Source organism: Cupressus sempervirens, chromosome 2 (assembly GCF_028749045.1).
Source record: "Cupressus sempervirens isolate cs-2001-9-10 chromosome 2, ASM2874904v1, whole genome shotgun sequence".
NCBI lineage: Eukaryota > Viridiplantae > Streptophyta > Pinopsida > Cupressales > Cupressaceae > Cupressus > Cupressus sempervirens.
This window is the reverse complement of record NC_143119.1, coordinates 203,968,761-203,981,244: the sequence shown is the minus strand read 5'-3', so window position 1 is coordinate 203,981,244 and position 12,484 is coordinate 203,968,761.

The following is a 12,484-nucleotide window of genomic DNA, read 5'->3' as shown; positions in this document are numbered from 1 at the left end:
GCAGGGGATGGCTAGGACCCACAATGGTCTTATGATGCTATTGACGGTTGGGAGGAACCGCGTACTTAGTTTGGTTGTTTTGATCCTGAGATGTATTTATGTACATTGTGATGTTTATATTCAGTGTGTTCTTTGCTGCTGTAGTTTAGATGGTTTGATGTTCTTCTTTATGTGTTGTTTTTGCACTCGAGTGTTCATTCCTCAAGCCTTTGTGGATCCAGTACTCCCCGGTGTGGAGGTTCTTTTGTTGGTTTTTCCCCGTTTTTGAGTTATGGAAGTGTTTTTACTTTCTATGGGCGACATTTGTTCAGCATTGTGCGACACTGATAAAGTATCGCACGCCCATAGAAAGAATGTCGTACGATACTATAAAGTGTCGCACGCATTACTGGAGAAGTGTCGTACGACACTGGAAGAGTGTCGCACGGCTTTATGAGAAATGTCGCGTGATACTTTTCCAGTATCGCATGCCTTCTTGAGAAGTGTCGCACTCAGAAAGGGAGAAGTGTCGCCCTCCCTTAGTAAAAAGTGTCGCACGATTTTTGTGAAAAATTTGCACGTGCCATCAGCGGTCACTTTTCTTCATGATCGGATCTTTTTGAGAGTGGTTTTGGATACCCTTTTGGGCGTTCTTCGAGCCTATGTTGTTGCATTTTGAATTGGGGAGGTTTCTTTTGAAATTCAATTTTTGGGTTTCTGTTGTAGTCCTTCGAGATTTAAAATATATCGTTTAAGTATAAGTTGATATATTTTAATATATGCGACAAATCGTCTGAGATAGGTTTCAGACCTCTCAGAGATAAGTTATGGATTCTAGGAAATTTCAGGGCTTCAGAAATCCAGACTTAGCCAATTTTCAGGGCTTCAGGATTTCAGGCTTAGCCAAATTTCGGGATTCTGCATTTTACCCCAGCTTGGTGTTTTGTTGATGAGTGGTCATTTCTTATGCCCTCATCTTGTTGTTGTCGTTCTTGGCTTTGTTTGAGTGTGTCAGTTTGGTAGTGGCGTTCAGAGATTCGTTGGTTGCCGAGAATTGTGTTGAAGTCTTCTGTTGCGATCGTTGTGATCCTTGTATGATGTTGTCATGTGCATTCATACTTGTTTAAAAAATATATATCTTGGCTTGATTTGAATCCTTGTTTCCAAGGATCTCCGGGCGGGGCATTACAAGTCACCACAAACTAACACATAGGAGCATAGGTTTCATCATAGTCTATTCCTTCTTGATGTGAGTAACATTTACATACTAGTCTTGCTTTGTTTCTTACAACTTCACCTTGTTCATTTACCTTGTTTCTGAATACCCATTTAGTTCCTATCACATTCTTGTCTATTGTTTTGGGAATTAATTTCCATTCTCTCATTCTTTACTATCTGATAATCCAATTCCTCTTTCAGAGCTTGTTTCCAATAGTCATCTTTACATGCTTCATCTACATTCTTAGGTTCTACATGGGATATCAAGCATAGTTGTTCATTAATTTTGCTTCTTGTCATCACACCTTTATCTCTAGTTCCAATGATCTTCTCAGGTGGATGATTCTTTGTCATAATCTTACCTGAAGTAGGAGTTACTATTTCAACTCTTAGCTCTGTTGAAGGTTCTGAGCTTTGTTCTTGACTTGGCTCTCCTTTATTCTGTGAATCATTGTTAGTCTCAAAGAATACTTCATCATTCCTTGGTTTACTAACAACATTCTCATCATCTAAATTGTAATCAACTATTATTTCTTGTATCCTAAATTTCTCATCAACTCTCACATTTGCACTTTCCATAATGGTCTTAGTTCTCAAATTATAACATCTACAAGCATTGATTTTCAATGAATAACCAAGAAACATACCTTCATCACTTCTAGCATCAAACTTACCAATATCATATCTCTTTTGATATAACACGTACTACCAAAATATCTAAAATACTTAACTGTAGGTGAGTGAGCAAACCATAGTTCATAAGGAGTCTTCTTTGTATCTTTCCTAACATGCACTCTATTCATAGTGTAGACTAATGTATTCATAGCTTCTCTCCAAAACATCTTGGATTCATCATTCTTAGCTAACATAGCTCTTGCTACTTCTATTACTGACCTATTTCTTCTTTCTGCTATACCATTTTGTTCAAGGGTTCTCAGAGCTGATAATTGTCGTATGATTCCATTAGCTTCACAAAAAGATGTTAAACTCATTTGAAATAAACTCTCCTACTCTATCTAATCTTAAACAATTAATTTTCATACTTGATTTATTCTCAACTTTATTCTTGAATATCTTGAACTTATCAAATGTCTCAAATTTTTCTTTAAGAAATGCAACCCACGTCATTCTAGAAAAGTCGTCAACTAAAATCATGAAATATCTTTCACCTTAGAATCCCTTAGTCTTCATAGGAATGCTAAGATATGTATGTACAATCTCCAATTTTGTTGTAGTAGTAAACTTCTTGCTAGAAAAAGAATTTTTGTTATGCTTTGTCAATACACACTCCTTGCAAATTGTGTTATTAGGCTTTACAATCTTAGGCAAATCTCTAATTGCAAACATACTACTAGTCTTCACAATGTTGTCAAAGTTTATATAACAAAATCTCTTATGTCATAACCAACTGTTATCTACCTTTGCAACCAACTATGTCATTTCAGAAGAATTCAACTGGAATACATTACCTCGAGATCTAGTTACTATTCCAATTACCTTTCCATCTTTGTCTCTAATCATGCATGTCTTCTCTGTGAACTATAACTAATAACCTTTATCCACTAGTTGTCCAACACTCAAAAGATTGTTTTGCAAACCATCAGCCAAATATACATCCTCAGTATTAGTCTTACCATCAAGTGTTATAGATCCAATACCTTTAACTTGGCATGCTACATTGTTTCCAACTCTGACAATGCTTCCATCATGACTTTTGAAGTCAACAAATTTGTTCATATCACCAGTCATATGATGTGAACCACCATTGTCAATTATCTAATCAAATTTATTTTCAACCTGTGGTACTAAAGCCATTTTCTCTGGACTTTCTTTTTTAATAACTACAAATCCAATTTCATCATCACTAACACTTACTGCTTGTTCATTAGAATCATCTTCTTCATTTGCATACAAACATTGTTTATCTCTTCTAGGTTTGAAATTACTGTTACCTATTTTTGCCCCCACCAAAATTTGAATTTAAATGCTTGACCCACCCAACGGCCATTTCCCATCTTTAATATTATTTTAATGCCCGAGAAATACAAAGAAAATAAAAAAATGTAAAACTCTATTGTATTTCCTATTTCCCTAAGTTGTTTCCGCTGGTCTACAACTTTCCCCGCTGTTGGATCTTGTTAAGATCTACAGATGTTGCATACTCACTATGAAAATTTGTGAGGTTGTTTCCCATAGCGACATAGTGATCGTTGAAGAATTTCATTGCGGTACTAAAGAAGGAAGTCCGGCGTCGATTTTTGGTAACTTGCCAGAGCTCGCTATATCGCTATCAGGAAGTTTGTGATTTTTGCCAGTAGCAAGATAGTGACATGCCTAAAAATGACAAACACGATAGGGTCAAGAAGAATGATGTCATTATGTGTGCCAACATGTTAAGCCAGCTCAACGATAGTAGTATCTTGGACCCACACCCCCATGCATAGAACATGTCAATGATTCTTATCGTCAAATTGATCTCAAATCTACAATTGTCATTATCTCGCTATGGTGAGTTGCACGAGGGTTACGAACAGCGACATAGGGACAAGGGGCCCACCATATTTCTCTTCAGTAATACATCAAATGTCTTCCACACAATCAATGCAAAATCAACAATCCTCGCTATCTCACTATGGAAAGTTGCAAGTTGTTTAGTCTACGTGACATAGCGAGTATGGGACCCACCACTCTATAGGGTACTTTGTGTAATTTATGTACCCTTGATGTGATCTCACATCAACAGCCATCACTATCTCACCATGAAGAGTTGCTCTAAGGATATGCATAGTGAGGTAGAGACCTGTTTACATGTGTCCTCAGTCACCAGTAGGCCCAAATAGAAATACCATCAAGGAAGGAGTTGTGTACGTGGGCAATTTTCACTAGATTGACTAGCTAGCTTGTCAAGAGGAATGCCAAGTTTTTTTTCTCTGTATCCCATGATCATAGGATTTTTATCAATCAACGATTGTCGCTATCTCGCTATGGCAAGGTGCTCACTTTTTATGTATAGCAAGATAGCGATTCAGCGACACATGTCCTTGCGGACCTGGGGAGATAATGCTACAATTGGCATTAACAGTTAGAGGCTGGCAGTTGGGAGACCACCACAGTCAGGGTTCTGAGGAGGTGGCGCAATCAGTTATAAAGATGTGGTCAAACTTGGGAAGACCTTGCAAGTGGCAAAATGAAATAAAATAGTTGGCCCACGTGGCTCATCTTGGTGGCAGAATTCAGTTGACTTGCTGACTTTGCTAATTCACGAGACAGAAATGAAGGAGATCGAGTTTTGTTGTGCGATTTGATCCTCATGATCAATGCCAACCACTCCTGAATGAATGTTGGACTCAGGAAACGAAGGAGAACACTCCCACCACCCCAATTTATCCATCTTTTTGGTCAAAATGGTTTAGTGGTGTTGTTTCTGTCAAGGTCTTGTTTCGACAAAATATCAGGTTTCATCATATCCAAATCAAATTTTCTCCAAGTCTTTATCAGGACTTAATGGCAGTAGTTGTGGAGTAACTTCAACTAGAAAATATCTCAGTTATGCCTGAGCTATAAAGGCAATTTTTGTAGATTTTGTATTGGTCGACTCTTCTTTGACTTCTCTGATATTGCTTTGCAATTTCTTGTGTAAATTCCCTTTGCCTCTCAACTATATGACATTCTACCTTATCTCCTTCAGCCATTGATGTAAAGTGCAAGAACTATTTGCCTCTCATTGGTGTGTTCTGGATATCTACAACCTTGCATGACTGTATCTCTTTTGGCCTATAAATGGTATATAAGTGAATCCTCTCTTTCCTTGTATCATTCATTTGGGTTTTCTGATCTGCATGTGATTGTTAGATTAAAGCAAGTCTGGATGTGTATATCTTTGGTGTCATGATGGTTCAATAGTGCATGTATGGGTAGAGATTGGTTTGAACACTCTATTCTGGTGCATCACCCCCTTAGGTTAGAGTAGGTAGATTTTCTTTTATGCATTCCTTCTCCCTTTTCCTCTCCAAGAGTAGTTAGGTGCACCTTGATTGTAAAAGAAGTCGACCTTCTCTGGAGACTCAACCTCACAGTTCAAGTCCCACAGCTTGGAGGTTGTTTCCATTTTTCACAAGGTTGTCCTTAGGTAAAAACTTTGGACAAGGGTGCAAAATTTTGTGACAACAATTACCTCCATACTTTTTCTCTCTTTTAGGACACTTAGATGCATAATGACCCAATTCATTACAAGTCCAACATTTAAATATTTTATTACCATCTTTTTCTCTTCTTACTAGAAGGGCTACTCCTTCAATCTTTCTATCCTCATCAATTTTTTTTCTGCTAGCAAAGTCTCCTCTAACACTTATGCTCCTTGATCAACTAGGTTGAATATTTAAGGCACTAAAAGTTGTTTCTATTCTAGTCAATTCTCTGGATTGTCTAAGCTCATTCTCAACTGCTTCAAGTCTTCCAAGTAATGTCTCCTTTCTAAAATCTTTGGTACAAGAGATCAACAAATGTATCATTTGAATTATTGGCTTAAATGGTGGTGCTAAGCTCTTCAATATCTTCCATATCACCTCATCATCTTGCTTGGTTCCTCCTTGAGATCTAATACCTACAGTAATTTCTGATATTCTACCTACAAATATTCTTACAGATTCATCTTCCATCATCTTAGCATCTTGAAATGAACAAATCCAACTTTGTAACCTCAATTTCTTAGAATGTTCATCACCTTCAAAACTATTTTCTAAAGCTTTCTAAATTATATGAGAAGTAACAAGTGACTTTACTTGGTTGTACTCAACTTTAGGAAGAGCAGACAATAGTGCTTCTCTAGCTCTCACATCTGACATGAAGAGTTTCCTTTCTTCCTTAGTACAAGTTTCCAAATCTTTCTCAGCAATGATTTTCTTTTCTGATTTTGTCAAGATCTAATATCCTAGACGCATACATAGTAGATGTGTCTTCATCTTTTCCTTCATGTTGTCATAATTTGTTCCATCGAACTTTAGACTATCCTTTCTGGATATGTTCGCCATGGATCTCCCAAAGTTGTTAAACTTTATCTTCAAGGACCTAATGGTTTGATACCATTTATTAGAAATGATAGTCCACCAAGATAACTAAGAGGGGGGGTGAATCAATTATCCAATGATTAAAACATTTATCCACCTTAAATAAGCTTAACCATCCAACCAAAGTAAACAACAACCATACAAAGATGCATGTACACAATTACACTAGATAAGTTAACTAGGGAAACCCTTGACTAGAGGGAAAATCTCAGTGGGAATGATGCCCAAAAGATGATGTATTAATATAAATATTCTTTGTTAGAGGATGGACTCTATTAGGAGTCTATTACAACATTTAGTACATATGAGTCCCTATTAGGAGACTTTGAATCCTTGTTAGAAGATTCCAACCCTATTAGGAGTTGTGTCAACCCTGTTAGGAGTTGTAGAAGATTGAAGGACCCATTGTCCAAATAGCTTCTGGGGCAAGATCACTAAACTCACTATCCAACTAATCTCTCAATTATTCCTTGTAAAATAATTGTATGTACTATCATTTAACTTCTTTCCTCTATCCTATCAACCAAACCAATCACTCTCAGATTTTTAAGACTAGGTCATGAACCTTGGATCCAAGTATCCAACTTCAGATCACACAATAAAACCTCGACAATGAAGTTTCCTTCACCTTCACTCTGCTCTTATCAACTTTGCATTTCACTCTTTGTGTTACTTAAAAACATTCATACATCTTATTCATTCATCATCCATGATAAAAGAAAATGTCCTTCCTTTATACCAAATCCATAAAACAATTCCTTCAGTTGGTTGTTACACCTTCTCAATTAATTATTATAGGATTATATTAAGAACAGGTTACACTTTAGCGATAACTTTAATCTTCTATCTTGAAACTTAAATAACTTTTCATACATGTGTCATTATGATGAGAAAGCCTAGCTACATCATCTCAAACATGTCTTCTTCACATCTTTAACTTCGGCTTCTTAAAATAAGAAATCTACTAAGAGATATAACAAGTTTACTAGAACATGTCTCTATAAACTCTATCTTGATTAATATTGCAATATATAGTCTCTCTAGATTTTACCAATTCTAAACATGATCACTACCTTATCCATTTGGGCTATTACTCACAAAACTTTGACATATAACATTAGATATGTCCTATCACTTTGTAAAAAGGAAAACAATACTCAATCTAAAATATCATTCCTATAATAATCTTCTTTTGATAACTCTCAATTTTCCAAAATCACATCAAGAATTTACACAATCCATTAGATTATCAACAAAATATGAACTAAGACATAATCTAAAGTAAATTATAACTAAAATTTAATAGACATTATCTATTGACATATCAGTCAAGTTTGTTATTAGTGACACACATTCAAATTCTATATAGCTACCAAGCTCATTGTATAGTTCATAGTGTTTACCATGTAATTCAGTAGCCAATGAGCTCTATAGTTGCTACCGAGTCTTTTGGACTAATCCTAGTGGTTATCGAGTAGATTTAGTCAGTGTGAAGTCTAACAGTTCAAACTGTGCATTTCAGTAAACACTAATTTTATCAATGGATGCTGAGCATTGCAGTGTCTATCGAGTTCGCAGTTCATGAGATGTGAAGCCAGTGTTAACTAAACTACTTCATGCTAACCAAGTTATTCAATGTTTGTCGAGTTGCACAATATCTACCAAGTCACTAGTGTAGACTGAGTTCAAGACTACTTGAAAGTGATCAGTATAGACCAAGCTTCTATGTCTACCAAGAGCATGATGATGTCGAGCATTGACAGTGGACACCAAGTATCAGAACCTCACTAAGTCAGTCTTCAGAACCTAAGTATCTTCATGTGGGCTGACTTTTTAATATTTGTATTAACTTTTGTCATGGCTGAATTTGTAAGTTTGTAATTTGGATTGATATATATATAAATAATGTATTGTATCATATCCAATGAGCAGGTGTGAAAATGTGAATGTGTGAGCATATGTATTGTAATGTGGATGCGAAAAGCTCAAGTTATGATAGCAGCAAATAAAGAATTATAAAGGCCATCATAGTATAAGGAGCAACAGAGACATATCTATCATAGAAAGGTGATCAGTACACTAAGGAATCTCTATCAACAAACTCAATTGCAAGTCAAAGATCTACTGCTTCATCCTAACAAGTGAACTAGTCAAAATCCTTTAACAAGGTAGACCTAATAGTCTTTTATAAATCTCTTTACCAAATGCATACTTCATTGTATGTTTGTAAATCCTCTCACAAGGTGGACCTAGTAGTCCTATTTGCTCCTAACAAGGCAAATCATCAGAAGTGGTCAATGTAAGCCTTAACAGGCCAACTTTATGTTCTAGTACTAAAGTTTGTGGGTATCATCCCCACCCCTATTTTACTTTCTATTTGAAAGGTTTCTAGGTCACCAAATCTTTGTGTTCAAATGTTATGGATGCTTTCATGTTTTCAGTTTCTCATGCATGCACCTAGATTAGATGTGATGAATTAAGTGCTAATTGATTTATTGGATTAAGAATTGAAATTGTTAAAGTTTTAGAAGTTACTAATTCACCCCTCCCCTCTTAGTAACTTAGCATAGTCTTGAATATTTCCAACAATTGGTATCAGAGCTTTGTGGTTCTTAGGAGAAAGTCTAGCAACTTGAGCAAAGATCAAGGATATGGAGATATTCAAACTTGACAAAGCTATTGACAATGAAAAGTTGGATCTGGAAATGGCCCAACTCAAGAAAGCTAAGGAGCAACTTTCCCAATCCCTAAAAAGAAGAAAGGAACTTGCAAATTAAATGAATGATCATCTCTAAATTGAAGAAAGAATTGAAGACTTTCACCTATCAAGCAGTTCAGCGAAGAAAATGATGCAATCAAGGAACTCCTAGAGAAGAATGGTTCCTTGCAAGAAGAAGTAAGAAAGCTAAAAAGAGAACATGAAATTCAGTTAGTAAGATTATGTGAAGTTTTGGAACAGAGAAACAAGATAAAAGAAGAGATGGATGGAAGGAACAATGAAATCTAGAACCAATCCCTTCAACAAGTAGACCTTATTGATCAGCTCTCCAATGCAAATGAGGAAATCATGAGCCTAAGATTTGAAAATGAAAGAATGAGGAATGATCTAAATTCTAAAAGGAAAATCAATGAAAGAATAAAAAATGATCTAAGATCTGAAAGACAAATCAATGAAAGATTGAGAAATGAACCAAACACTGAGAAGCAAATCAATGAAAGAATGATGAAATCTCAAGTAGACATGGATCAACTGAATAAGCAAAACCTCTATAGGCAAAAAGGAAAAGCAGGAATTGGATACAAAGAAGAAAGTGGATCCTCCAAACAAGGTGTTCAAAAGAATCAAAGACCTATTTGAAATCACTATGGTAAGATAGGTTATACATCAAACAAATGTTGGAGCAATGGAAAAGCAAAATTCAATGGAAAATGCTACAATTGCAATCAACATGGTCACAGGGCTAATGAATGCAAAGAGAAACCAAGATTTGAAGTCAACTATCATAAATTTAAGGAACATGGACACAAGGCATCAAAATGCAAAACAAAGACATTAAATCCTACAGAACAAATTGTGAAAGCAATATTTGGTTGGGACTACAATACCTGGTGTAGATGTCATTACTGTGGAGAATTTGGACACATTGGTATAAATTGTGTTAAACATCATATGAGGAAAAGAGATACCACTAAAAGATGTTTCATTTGTTCAAAACTTGGTCATCTTGCCAAGAATTATATGAATACTGGTAAAATTGAAGATGAGAAGAAAGCAAAGGCTAATAACATTTGAAAGTAGATGAGACAACAATGGATTCCTAAGTCTACCGAGGATACTGGTCCAAGAAATGATGGTCAAGTCACTCAAGAATTGGGTGACTCTACCATTCCTAATTAAGTTATCAAGGAAGAATTGGAACCAAACTATCAAAGAAGACATCAAAATTAGTTCCAGTTGAAAGGTGACAAAGATCCAAATTTGTATACAAGATACAAAGGGATCATTGAGCAAGATCGGTATCAATTATTACCAAGTTACCTTCTCTATCGAGTAAGGTCAGGTCATAGACTCTACCGAGCAAGGTCAGCAGTAACAAAGGAACTTATGGTTACTAAATCATGGAGATGTCACCAAGTAATCAATATCAAATCGTGGATGACAGTCTATTAACTTATCTACCTCTATACCGAGTATTAATGATAAAGTTTTAACAAAAGGCATGGAATCGAATTCATTTTTTACCATGAATTTTTGAGTGCTATTGTGAAGAGCTATTTTTAGTGCAATCAAAGTGACTTGAGCGAATTTCCTACAAAAGTTTTTCAAAGTTCTCTCAAGCTACCAAGCAAAAATGACATCCAGCAGTAGCAAGGTCAAGAAAGGGTCTAACATGTTGGTTCGAGGAGTTGAATGGAAAGTGTTATATTTCAAGCTCATGCCCACGGTTGCTAAAACCCTAGACCCAAGTAGAGCTCAATCCTGAATCCCTCCTAAGGTACTTCTTGTTAACAACATTCATACTCATTTTAAATGTGCTATTCAAGAAATTGTTACTATAGAGATGGATGATGCCCTAGGTCATTCATGTGTTGATGGAACCCTAAAACCCGAGCATCAACATTTGGAAGCAAAAGGTTTGACACAGATTCCCCATATGCCCTGAGAATTTCAAATTAAATGGATTAGGTTTATCCTTAGTCAGGTTCATAACAGATAGTTGTGGTTAGAACAGCCAATTCTGATAACAAAGAAGATGATTCATCAAATCACTAGCCTTCCCATGCTTGCCAAAGCCAAAACAACAAAACCCTAGGTCAGGTAGAGTTGGAGAAGAAAACCCTAGCCAAGTGGGATGGCAGAGGTATGAAAATCAATAGCGTTACATATGTAGAATTGAAATTTGGAATTCATGTTATTGTGCATAAAATATACAGTTCAAGTTGTCTTAACAGTGTGTCATGTGAAGTCGTGGATTTGGAGTATAACGTGGTGAAGAACAACCTATCATATGACATTGCCAACCTATTATTGAGGCAATTCAACAAAAATATGGAAAGTATTAGAATATCAAAGAACAACTCGTGCAAATTTGGTTCACTATTAACATGTCTATTCTTTTATGTTCAGAAGCTTTTCCCTTCTAAAGGCACTGTAGTCTGGAGAAAAGATGTGTCTGTAATTTACCAAATAAATGAATATATTGCAAAAGTGGGTAAGAACTATGCTAGCATCATGGATAACTACTTCGATGTGTTCAAAGAGAAAATGAACAATAGGTTCAAAATTCTAAAGAAGTTAGTTGAAGACTACAAGGATGATGTGTACTTCATGGTGGACTATGACAAGGTATATATCCAGGAAGTTAAGCTTAGAGTTGTGTGGGTCAAATCTCTTGGCTATGAGGTGAACATTGATGAGACCAAGAATATCATTGGAGCCCTTGTCAATGAAACTTGTTAATCTCAAGGTCCCTTATTTTGGAACTTATGAAGAAACTAAGGCTAGAATAGAGCTAGAAATGAAGCTCCCACAAGCGGTTAACAAAGGGAAGAGAAGGATAGCCAAACTGAAATCAAGTGCACCTCTCTTGTTAACCAAAGGCAAAGGTGAGGATGTGGAACAAGTAGAGGATGAGGAAGAATCTAAGAAAGAAGAAGAACCTTTGAAGAGAAAGGGCAAGGTGATCATCACCAAGCCTACAAAATCATCCACTGCAATCTTCACAAGGAGGTCACAAAAGAAAGGAAGTGACATTGTATTCAGCAAACCTCCACCCACCTTCCAAGATAGGTTGAAGCAATTGGAAGATGGAGTAGGAATAAAAAAATTTAAATCTTTGAAATATGAGATTAGGACTGAGGCAGAGTAGAAGCAAGTTGAAGAACTGGTGCTAAGCAAAAAGGGTAAGTGGAAGTACTCACTAGACCAGATTGCTTCTCAAGTCTCTAGTGAATTGCTAGAGAAGATAAAGCCAAGATGGGATTTTTCTATGCAAATAGTCAAAGACATATATGCACAAACCCTGAGGCAGTTACTACCAAGCATATCAAATGCTGAGGTGAAAGAGTCTTTAAAGAAAAATTAAGAGAAATTGACTCTAAGCTTTAATACTTGTTTGGTTTTGATCAAGGACATAGAGCATGTTGTTAGAAATGCTACACATACTTGGAAAAATATTTATCATCTTCATAAACCAAGTGAATTTCCAATTGAAGTAAAG